General features: G+C 36.5%; 1 pseudogene; it reads right to left on the minus strand.

Annotated features, from left to right (window-relative positions):
- Nucleotides 1-1,622: 1,622 nt before the first annotated feature.
- On the minus strand, nt 1,623-9,226 carry LOC102473793 (WD40 repeat-containing protein SMU1 pseudogene; annotated as a pseudogene).
- Nucleotides 9,227-15,240: the final 6,014 nt, after the last annotated feature.

Consider the following 15,240-nt stretch of genomic DNA (forward strand, 5'->3'; position numbering starts at 1 on the left):
ATTAGAGTCATTTACATAGAAAAGAATCTGGAACAGAGGGTGTTCATTTAATAGTAGAGGTGAAATAGGGCTAGGTTACAGATGGTATTAAATTGATGAAATGTCGTTTGGCCTTTATAAACAAAAGATTTTATGTAGGAGAATTGCATGATAAAATCTTTTCCTCTGGAAGGGTGATCTGGCTTTTCCTATGGAAAGAAAGAACGTGAGACAAACTGTTATAGTAAATCAATTTAGGGACAATAGAACAGATAAGAGAGAATATTAAACTAACTTGGGTTGGTGATGGTAGAAATGTGAAGCTGAAACAAAAGATTCCATATGGGAAATAGCTAGGAACTGGCAGATTATCTGAATGGAGAGAGACAAATCAAACACAATGAAGGAATCAGGTATATATATATATATATATAAGCTTTTTTGATAATTTTATTCTTTATAGGTTTTTGACATAAGACATATGCACTTGCCAGGGGGAGACAAAGGTGGGGGAGGAGTGAGAAAATACCTCCTAGGGATATGTCCATGCCACAATTCCTTCTCCATTCTGAAGATTTTGGACACACTTGCACAAATGCCGGGCATTATTTTCTTTCTTTTTTTCCCTCCAGAAAGATGTGAAGTTTAGTGGTATCATTAAAAAAACAAATAAATAAATAAAAAGAAAGAAAAGAAAAGAAAAGAGAGGAGAAGAAAAGAAAAGAAAAGGTGATGTAGTGGTTAAGAAACCTACTCCCACATGGTGGTCGACTGCAGTTCAAGTCTTGGACCCAGTGGCCTGGAACTCAGGCTGGGTGTGTGTGTGTGCATACCCAAAATCCCAAGAGGAGAATAGAGAAGGGACTGTGCTGTGGACATTTCACCCAGGGGTGATTTCTCACTTTCTCTCTCTGTCTTGCCAGTGAGTACACACACCTTATAGCAAAAATCTCTCTAAATAAAAACATGAATGAACAGAATACAGCTGCTGAATACAGGATAGTTCCTTATTCAAGCATTACTATGGGAGGCACATTTTAATCAGAATTTCAAAGAATCAAGAGTACAATTTTTGCCTACAAATATCAGTATTTCATTCTCCAGGTGGAAGATGAATGAAATCATTACGTAACTAATCCCTTAAAAATATATAAAAAAGACTAACTGCTCCTCAAATATGAATTTTCACAAAATTATTCTCGCAGCTAATTCGGATAATTAGTTTTGAAAAGCTGACTTTGGAGACCAGCAGATGGTATAATGGTTATGTCGTTGGACTCCCATGTGGTCAACCTCAGTTCAAATCCTGGACCTGGCAACTTAAAATTCATGCCAGGTGTGTGTGCGTGTATGTCCAAGATCCTGAGAGGCGAGTGGAGGAAAAGGGATTGCAACATGGCCATACCTCCTGAGGGTGATTTCTCACTTTCTGTCTCTCTTTGTCTCTCTAGCAAGCATATGTGCCCTTCTGTCTCTCCCATGAGCACACATGCCTTATAGCAAAAATCTCTCTATCTCAAAAAAAAAAAAAAAAAAAAAGATAGAAAGAAAGAAGAAAAAGAAAAAAAAGCTGGCTTTTAAAAAAAGGGAGTGGGGAACACATGGCTATGTCTTTGTTTAAGTACATGCTTTCAAAAGCTACTTTAACAAGAAAACCTGAATTTGTGTTTCCAAAGCTTTAGGAGTCCTCCTTCACTGTAGGTGGTAAACAGGTTCTGATAAATGTAATGCACAATCCCAATCACGTCCTTCTCATGCACTGTCCATGTTCTCTGCATTTTGCCAGTGACTGTGCTGAAAATAAAGCACAAGTCCTCCCACACACTAGAGATCCAGTCACCATGGGCAGAGAGGGCCCAGCAAACGGTCAACACTTTAACCAGCACTGAAGCCTCTGACAGTCCTCCCCGGCATGTCCGTCATGAGCACTGTGGTTTTTTCTGTTGTACACCACAAAGTGTTCTGGGTTTTTAGGAAGCAGAATCACACTGTTGACAGTATTGTCTGTCTCCATGATGCTGCCTAAGTATTTAAAAGTATTGGGACATTCTGGGGTCTTCATATTTCCAGATCTTTACAGTGCCATCAGAGGACGCACGAGTAACAGGATGTTCATCTTATGTAAATGTTGCTTCATTAACAGAGGAGGACTGGCCATGAAATTCCATTAAGATTTTTCCCAGATTTTAAACCGTGAATTTTGTCTGTTCAGGCAGAAGAGGCACTAAGGATCTGGTTGCTCTCCTCAGAAAAGTTTAGACAGGTGAGACCTTTACTGTGTGCGCTTTCCAATCTCTTTAAACACAGTCCATTCTGAATCTTCCATGCCTGAATCTTCCATGCTGAGTTTTCCAGCTTGGGTCCCAGTTACTAACATTTCTGTATCTCTACTGAAACACGCAGAGCACAGCATTATCCATCATTGTAAGGTTATCCTGGGCCTGATGCTGAGATCCTTCCCGACCTTTCTAATATTAAAGTTCTATACTTGAATGAGTCCATCAACAGTCCCAGTGACCAAATACTGACCATCTTAATATGCCTGCTCATCTGTGTAGGAAACTTTTATTCTTCCATACTTTTTTATTTATTTATTTATTTGAGAGGTTTTGGCCTTAGGCAATGTGGACTTGCTGGGGAGAGAGAGAGAGAGAGACTGTTAGAGGGAAAATAAGAAATACAACCACCCCCACCCTGGAGGGATGGCTATGCCGCAATCCCTTCTCCATTCTCCTTCCAGGGTCTTGGGCATGCACACACTCATGCCCAGTGTGATTACAAGCTACAGGTCTGAGATTCGAACGACAGTCGGCCATGTTCAAATCCAGTGATGTAACCACTATGCCGTCTGTTGGCTCCTCTTCCACACCTTTAACAGCTGTTTTGCCTCAGAACAAATTTATAGCCATACCAGGAGGAGGCAACCCCTGGTGCTGCTATCACTTCGGTCCTCTGAGGACTTGATTTTCACCCACGGCTCTATTTCTCCAGGTGCAGCTCTTCCTTCACCATCAGGCCCTGCCTTGCAACAGCCAACACCTCAGGAAGCCCACCTTCTAGAGCTGCTGGGACCCAGACTCTCTAATCCACACTCTACAATGTAGAAGTCTAGCCCTTAACCACCATACCACCTGCTGGCCCCAGTGAGCTTATATTTTAAACCTGAGTAGGTTAGCTGCTAGCAACATTATGAATTGCCGTTAATATGTATATACTGAGAATTGATTTGACTTCTTATTCTTTTACAGATCTTTGCTAAATGTTGGGATAATAGTCATAGATATTGATCCTATTTTCACAGAATTCACAAAGGAACAATACAAATATTAAGTATTTTCTGATTAATTTCTATGTGGAAGTAATTGGGCTACACATTGTATGCACACTAGAAAAACAAATTAAACAAAGAAAATAGTTTTTAACAAATATGTATGTAATATATAATGTATGTATATGTGTGTATATATACACATACATGTGTATATATATATGTGTGTGTGTATATATGTGTGTGTGTGTGTGTGTGTGTGTGTGTGTGTGTATATATATATATATATATATATATATATATTATATACATTACACATGCAGAGGGCACATGTGTTTACCAGAAAGAGGGAGAGAGAGGACACTTCAATGGGGCTCAGTCATAACACAGTCCTTTTTCCTTCATGACATCAGGATTTGGGACATGCGTCTAGACCTGTTATGTATTTCAAGCCACTGTGGCAGAGATTCAAATTGTGGTCAGCCATGTGGAATGTAACTCTCTATGCACAGTACCTAATCACTATACTACAGGGCCAACCCAAGACAATATATTATTCAAATGAAAAAACGTCTATAAAATATTTCTGAAATTTTCCCCAGGCTAAATAGCTTATATATTGTTGAGGTAGGGATTGAAACTTAGAGCAAGACTTCAAAGGTCATACCATAACTTTCATAAAATAGTAGAGAAGGCATAATAGACTTAGGGAGTAAGGAGAAGGGTAAGCATAATGTGGGGAACCTTAGAAATAATAGAGCACATTTGGTATTCCAGAAGTGAATGATTCCACATATGACCTGAAAGTGAGCTGTCCTGTCAGTTATGAGACATAATGGTATATATAAAACTGGAAATTTAGATATTTTAAAGACATTGTAAAGAATTTGGACTTTAACATGAAGGCCTGGGTTATTTCTTTTTACAGATTTTAAATAAGAAAATAATATTAATGAATTTGGAGTTTAGGAGAAGAAAAATGATAAGCTTTGCTCTGGACATACTGATTTTAAGATGCTGGTGGAACATTTCGGTAGAAATATATGTCAGGCATTTATACATAAAGGATCTTTCTCCAGAGGAAAACAAGGTCTTTGCATGCAGGTCTTCCTTTTTCAGTGGATTTTTCCAAGCACTTTCCATGTGGTTCAGATGGCACCTTTTAGCCTTTGAAGTGGATAATGTGGCCAAAGACTGGCATGTGGGTATACAGCATTCACTATTCTACTCAGTTCTTGTCCCCTAGGTCCATTAGAGAGATGGACATCTGACCAAAGTCACAGCTACCAAACATGACATTTTACCAAGGGATTATACTGGGTAAACTAGGAACATGGTACACTTACTAGGATTTTAGAATCACAGAAGGTAAACCAGGTGGTACCAGTGGCCTATTTGTTAATTAACTAAATAGCCTCTTGGTGGAATTATTATACCAACTGGTTCTAACAGTGCTTGAATCCCTAAAGATTCCAAGATGTTTTCATTATATGAGCTAATTGTTTTCTTTTATGTTTAAAGCCATTTGAATTATGTAGCCGTGAATTATACCTGACAGGTTACCAGCAAATATAGGAGTCAACCACAAAAGCAATTTGCAAAGAAAAAATATGACCTACTTTTGATAAAGGCATTCAAAAAAAATGTAAAATACTAAGAGATTACTGAAAAAGAGTCTTAATTGATGACAATGAACATCAAATTGCAAAACTATATATGTCTTAGACAAAAGGTCAAAAGACTTTTTTTAAACAGGAAACATACTTTTTAAAGAAGCTTGATGCTAAATAAATAACTAGTATAGGAGTCCGAGAACAAAGGAATACCAAGGGAAGATTTTTATTGATAATGGAAAATTTTGATCATATTTATAATACACAAACAAATGCGGAAGAAGAGAATAAAGTGCTATACAGGAAGTAACTCTGTAACTGATAGAACATGTGAGTTCAAGGGAGACATGCGATAGATATATCTATTAAGAATTTTGTTGAAGCATACCATACCAAACCTCTGTTTTTTTTTTTTTTTTTTTTTTTTTAATTTGCCAGAGATTTGGGGGGGGGGGGTGAGAGTGAGAAATCATTCCCTATGGGGCATGCAAACCTTGTTTTATTGTTATTCTTCTATAAAATTATGAGCTCAAGGCCAGCAGATGGTGTGATGGTTAAGGCTACATGGCTGACTGAACTGTTCAAGTCCTGGACCTGGCAACTTGGAAAACAAGCCAGGTGCCTGTGTGTGGGAGCCCAAATTCCCAAGAGGAGAATGGCATAGAAGTAGAAGGGTTTGCAGGGGTGGCCATCCCTCTGAGATGGGGGAAGAGGAGTGATTTCTTACTTTCCCTCTCTCTCCATCTCTTTCCACTCAGTGCACATGCCCTATAGCAATATATATATATGTGTGTGTGTGTGTGTGTATACTCCATGTTGTATTTTTTTAAAAACAATAAGCCTATTAAGTTTAAATATTTGTCAATTGACTACATCTAATCACAATATATTTAATTTATTTTTGCATGCAATAGTGTTTTTTAAGCAATGGATGATATTAAGGCCTTACGAAAACATGTGTGTTCCTAAAATATGAACATTATTTTAAGTTAATATATATTTTCATTATAAATTCTTTTCACTCAAAATAAACTCAATTGTCTATATGAAAAATAAGGTAAAATAAAACAATTCAACCACTTGAATTATTTTCCTTTTCCTTTTTTTTTATAATACTGATTGATATAAAAGCAGTTATATCTCATAATAATCAGATGACTTAGTTTCAAAATTTAACCTTATTTTCCGAACCAGCAGTTAGCGTAATGGCTATGTCGCTGGACTCCCATGTAGTCGACTGCGATTCACGTCCTGGACCCAGTGGCTTAAAATTCATGCAGGGCTTGTGTGCGTGCGTGCCCAAGATCCGGAGAGGAGAATGGAGGAGAAGGGATTGCGGCGTGGCCATCCCCCCAGGGGGTGATTTCTCGCTTTCTGTCTCTGTCTGTCTGGCGAGTGCACACGCCCTATAGCAAAAACCTCTCAAAAAAAAAATTTAATCTTATTTTCAAAGTAAACTAGGAAAATTGAGTCAAAATTAATTATTTTCACCTGTTGGTCTCTTCCTGAGTGATCCAAATGTTTGTGAGTTTTTTATTTTAAATTCAGACTTTCTGTACTTTGGGGATTTTGGTGCCTAATGAAATTCATCAATGCTTTTGGATTTTACACATTCAAGATTATCCAGATTGTTCTTTTATTCATATCCATCTGGTCAAATGATTACAACCATTTCTCTCCAATGTAGACTACAACAGCTGTTTCTTTCATCTCTAGGTGCCATTAATATAACACACACAGTGTAAAAAAAAAAAGTCTAGAAATTACTTCAAAGTTTAAGTTGTAATAAAATGTGGTAGCTTGAAATGATTTAAGTAATTAGTTCTTAATATGGCAAAACTGACTATTTTCTATAGACTTGGAAACTGTATAGTAACCTCTTCCTTCGTAGTCTGTAACAAGATTGACAATTAAGTTGGTTGTTGGCCTAATATATGAGCAATATCTGGTATGTGGAGAGGAAGGATAATAATTAAATAGGAAAAAGAAATAATACTACAAATTTTGATTGGAACCAAATAAAAGATGAAATGAGCTAAGTAGTCTTCCCACAATTAGTATTCATTTGTTCTTTTTTGATTTGATATAGTCTTTATTGTAGGTTCAATTGCATTTAATTCTAACTCAAATCCTTGGGTTCACTTGCTGGAAAACAAATTCCTGCATTCCTCCTTTGCCGACTACTTTCCCTGATGAGAAGAAACATATGCTGTAATGTGCAGGAACTCCACATTACCTATTTCCTTTCTAGTCCCAAGAGTTTTATGTGTTTGCTACTAAGAGCATGGCTTTGTGAGAGTGGGCAGTAAATAGATATAAAATCCAGGACTTGGTCTCTTTTCTGATTGCCCTCCTTCAGGTTGGTCTTCTGAGCTTTGCTAGATGCTAAGGAAAGGTGCAGACATGGCTCAGCTCCTGTCCTCCACTCACCACTGCATTTGCCCACCTCTCTCTCTCTCTCTCTCTCTCTCTCTCTCTCTCTCTCTCTCACACACACACACACACACACACACACACACACACAATTTATTTTAGATTTAAATATCGTGTACCCTGGGAATTCTGTAATCTCACCATAGAGCCCTAGCAATCTTGAGTGAAATCTCTATTAGCAAAGTGTAGTGAAATGATGGCCAATTACTTGTAGAACCTTTTTGGCATATGTAACTGCAATGGATATTTTAGGATAAAATGTTTAGTTTTTCCCATAATAGCAATATTTTCTGTTTGTGTATAATTTTTCTCCTATCTATTAATTCTGATCATTTCTTCGCTTTACACTGCCTCTGTGGCCTCAAGAAAATCAATGTTTATGAGAAATTTAGTGTATAAAATAATCATCAGCCTGCTTCTACGAAGAGCACACATTCTATGCTTGCTAGCAAAGGTATAAAAGCTTGCTTATTTGTGGGTGTTGATTCAGTTTGGATTTCTGTATGACATACTGAGAGCAAACTTATTAAATTTGGGAACATTAAAGAGAAAATAATCACTTTCAATTTATCTCACCATCCTACAAGAGGGGGCTTCAAAAAGTTGATGGGAAAATTTATTTTGGTACCAAAAAAAGGTTTTTTTGGTGCACAGTTTTTTCATAATGTTTATTTCTCATGAAATATTTTTTGAAGACCATTAATACTTTTTCTTTTATTTGCTCTCACAAATGTCTTATTCACAATTAATCAATCAGGTATAATTTTCTGAAAATTCTGTATTTCCAAGGTTTTCATTTATTACTGAACAGTCTAGCCATTAGCATTATTAAAATTATGTTGTTTATTGTCAAATATTTATCTGTCTCTCTCATTAAGGTAATAATCAATATCCATGTAATTTTACTCAAAAACTGCAAACAGTAACCTAAAACTAGTAAGCCTCAAAATAAATAACAATTTTTAAGTTATTAAAGTTATTAAAAACCTGGCTAATTCTTAGAAAACTTTTTATAAAATATAACTACCTAATTCTAAAAAATAAAAAAAATTTAATTTTCTTTTTTACCTCCAACCTAAAAACAGTTAAAAGCATGGAATACATGCAAGGTTTTTTTTTACTTAATTTTTAAAATATCATATTTATGTAATAAATACACCTAATAAAGTTTTCATTTTGACAGGCTTTATCAATTTTCACAATATATATTAGGGGAAAAAGAGGAGAAAAATATAAGAAAAGCAGGTAGAAAATATGCTACGTACTCAATGTCATAGGATGGGAGAGTGCTGAGCTGCTTTGTGTAAAATCCTTGGTTCTTTGGGCCCAGATCATTAAAATTAAAGACCCGTCCCTATACTCAAAATAAAGCCACAACCACAATAAAAGTAGGTAGAAAAGAGAATAGGAATAAAAAAGATTTTAGAAAAGAAGTACACCCAAAATACTTTTGGGTGGGCAGGTTGGGAGGTGGCAACTGCGTTTAGAACTGGTTAGGTGTTATTTTTATTACCAGAGGTGATAATGAATATTTAACAGTGGGAGGTCTGTCATAGTATTTATGTTTTTTGTTTGAATTTTCTGGATTTCTCTTGTGCTTGGGCATCTCTCTCACAGGTGAAGAATTTGAGGAATTTGATTACTTAACTGCGCATGCCCAGTTTGAGCCATGATGATAGGATGAACTGTCCAATTAATTTTTTTGCCCCAGTGGGGATCAGGATGTTGACCAAAATGTCTGGTTGGGTCTTTTTGCATTTATGAGGAATATTAAGAGGGAAATTTACAATCATCCCTATGTGTCTTCCCTAGGTACCAAAGTAAAAAAAACAGGATTTGCCTCACCTTCCTGGCAGCAGGAACAGGATGTGAAGAAGGCATTTTCACAAAAGATCTGGTTGTAACTCCTGATAAGTTGTGATTGATGTGGCATGTGTCCTGTTATTTTCTTGGGGCTAGCCGCCCATTGCTACCTTGCCTATCTCACTAGGATACTTCAGACAGTTCCCTTGAGGGGCCAAAAGGTGGCATGGTTAAGAGCACTGGATTCCCACATGGCCAACCATGGTAAAATTCCTGGACCTAGCAGCTTGCTTTCTCTCTTTCCCTCTCTTTCTCTATTTCTCGCTCTGGTCAAATTAGAATAAATAAAGGAGTAAAGTTAAATAATTTTTTTTAAAAAAAGTTCCCTTGGGAAATAGAATTAAAGTACAAGCTTCTTTTGGTTCAAATAAATTGAAATCCATGCATAGTTTTTTCATAAGATGCATTTTTCATGAACTTTTTGAAGACCTTTTGTGTAACCATGGAAGATTATTCCAACATAAAAAGGCTAAAATCCTGCCATTAGTGGCAATGCAGATGAGTCTGATGGACATTCAGTTAAGTGAAATCAACCAGACACAGAAAGATTTCATGCTCTCTTTCATATGCAAAACTAAGAAAGTTGATCTCAGGAAAGTAGAGAGCAGAATCATTGTTATTGGAAGCTGGGAGGATTGGGAAAGCTAACAAGTACAAAATTAGTTAAATAGTAGGAATAAATTTTAGAATGCAGTAACACTGCAGGGCAATTTTATTAAATAACAATTGTATGTTTCAATAAAGCTAAAAGAGAAAATTTTGAATGTGTTCAATAAATGCACACACAAAGAAAAAAATATTTGAAGTGATATTGTAAATACGACCATGACTTTGATCATTATACATTACATATATGTATCAAAGTATCCACTGTACCCCACAAATATATATCATTACTTCTTGCCAATTTAATATAACAATAAAAATTATAAGGTAAAAATAGAAACATTGTTTTTAGGGTCAACAGGTGACATGGCAGTTAAGGTGGATGGAGCCCACATGTCCAAATGCTTGGATCAAGTCTTGAACTTGGCAGCTAAGAGAACATGCCAGACTTGTGTGCTCCAAATCCCTAGAAGAGAAAGAAAGGGAAGGGATTGGGCATGGCCATCCCCACTGAGAGGGGATGATTGAATTTCCTTCTCTCTCTTTGTCTCTCTCTATGGCAAGCACACATACCCTAGAGCAAAATAAAAACAAAACAATAAAAGTTTCTAAAAGTAACAAAAATATATAGAAGCAATAAAGCTTAAACAATATTCATAATTTCATAATTCTGGGTTATTTTCATAAGCAGTGTATAACTTTTCAAAATTAAAATTGATATATATAAAATTCAAGTAATTTCTATCTGATTTCAGCAATTACAAATATGTCATAGACATTTTTATTTCTAAGAGAGATTTTATAATTATCAGATTAAATAGATGTATAATGAGCCTTGTTACTGATATACAATTATTTATTAAACTTTTATAATACTACCCAATGTTCAAAATTTTTGCATATGAATTACTATGAGAAATACTAACATAGTTCTGTTTCTTGCTATATAATATAAAATGCATTTATATTAAGAACAAGGTCAATAATAAATACATGTACCAATTTCATTAAATTAAAAAAAAATTGGGGAGACCAGCAGTTGGCATAATGGCTATGTCTCTGGACCCCCGTGTAGTTGACTGCAATTTGAGTCCTGGACTCGGTGGCTTAAATTCATGCCCGGAGCATGTGCACGTGTGCCCAGGATCTCCAGAAGAGAGTGAAGGAGAAGGAATTGGGGCGTGACCATCCCCCCTAGGGGGTGATTTCTCGCTTTCTGTCTCTCCATCTCTCTCTGTCTTCCTGGAGAGTGCACGCATCCTATAGCAAAAACCTCTCCAAAAAAATATAAAAATTTGGTAGGGTCTTTCATTGAAATTGCTTTAAATTGTAATTAGAAAAAATAAATAAGTGCTTAATTTCTTCAGTCAAAAATGTAAATTACTTCAAATAGTCAAATAATACAACATTTTAATATATTTTCTTTACTAAAAAGTCTCTACAACTATCATAATATTTATTATTCAATTAATTTTTATTATTTAATCAATTTTTTAAATAGTTTGATATAGAATGGGTGTGATCACCAGAGAGAGACAGAGAGAGAAAAAGTTTAAAAGCACCCCCAGGAATGGCCATGCTGCAGTCCCTTCTCCAGTCTGTCACAGGATTTTGGATGCACATGTGCCCAGAATGTTTTCCAAGCTGCCAGGTGCAATTGGCAATATTAGATCTAGCCACCTCAATCACCATTCCATCTGGCTGACCCTCAACTAATTTTTCAATATTGATCATTGATATTTTCTTATTTGACAGTAATTTCCAAAGGAATACTATGCCATTTGCCTAAAATTTAATTTTATTCAGAGAATGTTAAGAATTTGATACAAATGAATATAGATTCAACCCTAAACCAAACCCTAGCCCTAACCATAATTCCTATTGAAATCCCTAATCCTAAACCTTGCCTAAACCCTAACCTAATCATAACCAGAAGCCTAAACATAAACCAAACCAAAACATTTAACCAAACACTAATGTAACACTAACAAAAAATTTAAATCTAATTTAAGCCTAAACCTATTCCTAATCCCTAATCTAATTCAATCCTTAAACAAAACATTAACCCTAACCTGACCCCAGCTCTGAAACCTACCCTAACCCAAAAACTAACCCTTACATAAACCCTAAAGCTAACCCTAACTCTAAAAACAAGCCTAACCCTAACCCTAACCTAACCCTAAAACTAACCCTAAACGCTATCCTAACTTTGAACCTAAAACTAATGAAAACACTAACCCAAATCCTATCTCAAGCATTATACTGTAACTTAACCATGACCCTAAATCTATACCTAACACCATCTCCAACCCTAACTCTAACCCTAACCCTAAACAAAACCCTATCCCAAAACCTAATCTCAAACCTAACTTAACCCAAACCTAACACTACCTCTAACAGTAAAATTTATCTCTAAACTTAACCTTACCCTAACCCTAACTGTAACCCTTAATCTACCCACAACTCTAACCCTAACACTAAATCCTAACCTAACCCTAAACCTAACCCTAACCCTACCCCTAATCCATAACCTAGCCCAAACCTTAACAAAAACACTAACCCTAATCCTAACCCGTGCCCTAAACACTAGTCAAACCATAAACCTCACCCTAATCTCAACCCTAAACTGAACCCTAACCCTCACCCTAATCCTATTGATATCCCTAAACCTAAGCCTCATCCTAAACACTAACCTGGTCATAATTGGAAACCTAACCATAAACCAAACCAAAATGTTTCACCTAACACTAACCTATCACTAACAGTAATTCTAAACCCTAATATAAAGCTAAACCTAACCTTAAACCCTAACTCTTACCCTCATTGTAAGCCAAAACCCTAACGTAACCCTAAACCTAACCCTAAACCCTAACCTAACCAAATCCTTAAACTAAACATTAACCTCTAAACCCAACCTAACCCCAAAACTAACCCTAACATCAACCCTAAAGCTAACCCTAACACTAACCCCAAGCCTAACCTTAAACTAATCCTAAAGTTTTCCCTAAAACGTATCCTAACCTTAACCATAAAACTAATGAAAACAGTAACCCTAATCCTATCCTGAGCCTTATACCATAATTTAACCATAACCCTAACTATAAACCTAACACCATTTCCAACCCTAACCCTATCCCTAACCCTAAATTTTGAGCTAACCCTAACCCTAAATAAACCCTATCCCTAAACATAACCCCAAACCTAACCTAATGCAAGCCTACAACTACCTCTAGCAGTAAACCTTATCTCTAAACTTAACCTGACCCTGACCCTAACCGTAACACTTAATCTAACCCCAACTCTAACAATAACACTAACACTAAACTCTAACCTAACCCTAAACCTAACCTAACCCTAACCCCAATCCATAACCTAGCCCAAAACTTAACAAAAACCCTAACCCTAATCCTTACCCATGCTCTAAACACTAGCCAAAACCTAAATCTCACCCTAATCTCAACCCTAAACAGATCCCTAACCCTATCCCTAATCCTATTGAAATCCCTAAACCTAACCCTTGCCCTAAACCCTAACCTAATCATAACCAGAACCGGAACCATAACCCTAACCAAAATGTCTACCCTAACACTAACCTAAACCTAACACTAATTCTAACTCTAATTTAACACTAAAGCTAACTCTAAACCCTGACTCTTACTCTCACCCTAAGCCAAAATCCTAACGTTGCACTAAACCTAACCCTAAACCCTCACCTAACCAAAACCTTAAAAATGTTAACCCTGAACCTAACCTGATCTCTAAACCCTAACCTAACCCAAAAACTAACCCTAACATCAACTGTAAAGCTAAACCTAACTCTAACCCCAAGCCTAACCCTAACCTTAATGTAATCCTAAAGCTAACCCTAAACCCTATCCTAACCTTGACCCTAAAACTAATGAAATCACTAACCCTAATACTATCCCAAACCCTATACCATAAATTAACTATAACCCTAACTCTAAACTTAATCCCATTTCCAACCTTAACCCTAACCCTAAATTTTAACCTAACCCTTACACTAAACAAAACCCTATCCCTAAACCTAACCCCAAATCTAACCTAACCCAAACCTAACTCTACCTCTAAGAGTAAACCTTATCTCTAAATTTAACCTTATCCTAACCCTTACCGTAACCCTTATCTAACCCCAACTCTAACCCTAACACTAAACCCTAACCTAACCCTAAATCTAACCTAAACCTAAGCCTATCACTAATCCATAACTTAGCCCAAACCTTAATGAAAACCCTAAACCTAATCCTAACCCACACTCTAAACAATAGCCAAAACCTAAACCTCACCCTAATCTCAACTGTAATCCGAACTCTAACCCTAACTCTTATTTTATTGAATTCCCTAAATCTAATCCTCACTCTAAGCCCTAACCTAATCATAACTGGAACCTTAACCATAACCCTAACCAAAACTTTCACCCGAACACTAACCTAACCCCAACACTAATTCTAAACCCTAATTTAACCCTATACCTAACCCTGAAACCTAACTCTAAGCCTCTCATTACCCTAACCCTAAACCAAAACCGTAACATAACCCTAACCCTAACCCTAAACCCTAACCTAACACAAACCTTACTGAAAACGTTAACCCCAACATTAGCACAAGCTCTAAACTCTAACCTAACCCTATCACTAACCCTAACCTGAACCCTAAACCTAATCCAAACTCTAACCTCAAGCCTAACTCTAACCCTTGCCTAACCTTAAACCCTATCCAAATCTTGACCCTAACCCTAATGAAAACACTAAACCTAATACTATCCTGAGCCCTATACCATAAATTAACTATAACCCTAACTCTAAACCTAACCCCATTTCCAACTCTGACCCTAACCCTAAACCTAAATTATAACCTATCCCTAACCCTAAACAAAATCCTATCCCTAAACCTAACCCCAAACCTAACTTAACCCAAACCTAACACTACCTCTAACAGTAAACCTTATCTCTAAACTTAAACTTACCCTAACCCTAATCATAACCCTTAATCTAACCCCAACTCTAACCCTAACACTAAACTCTAATGTAACCGTAAACCTAACCTAATCCTAACCCTAGCCCTAATCCATAACCTAGCATAAACCTTAACGAAAACTCTTAACCTAATCCTAACCTGTGCCCTAAACACTAGCCAAACCCTAAACCACACCCAAATATCAACCCTAAACTGAACCCTAACCTTAACACTAATCCTATTGATATCCCTAAACCTAACCCTCACCCTAAACCCTAACCCAAGCACAATCCTTAAACTCTAACCCTAACCCTAACACTATCCCTAAACTCAAACCCTAACCCTAACCCTAAACTCTAACTCTATCACTCACCCCAAGCCAAAACCATAAGGTAACCCTAATCCTAACCCTAAACCCAAATCTAAACAAATTCTTAAACAAAACTTTAACCCTAATACTAACTCAAGCTCTAAACTCTAGCCTTACCCAAAAACTAACCCTAG

This window comes from Tupaia chinensis, unplaced genomic scaffold (assembly GCF_000334495.1).
Source record: "Tupaia chinensis unplaced genomic scaffold, TupChi_1.0 Scaffold143696_1, whole genome shotgun sequence".
NCBI lineage: Eukaryota > Metazoa > Chordata > Mammalia > Scandentia > Tupaiidae > Tupaia > Tupaia belangeri.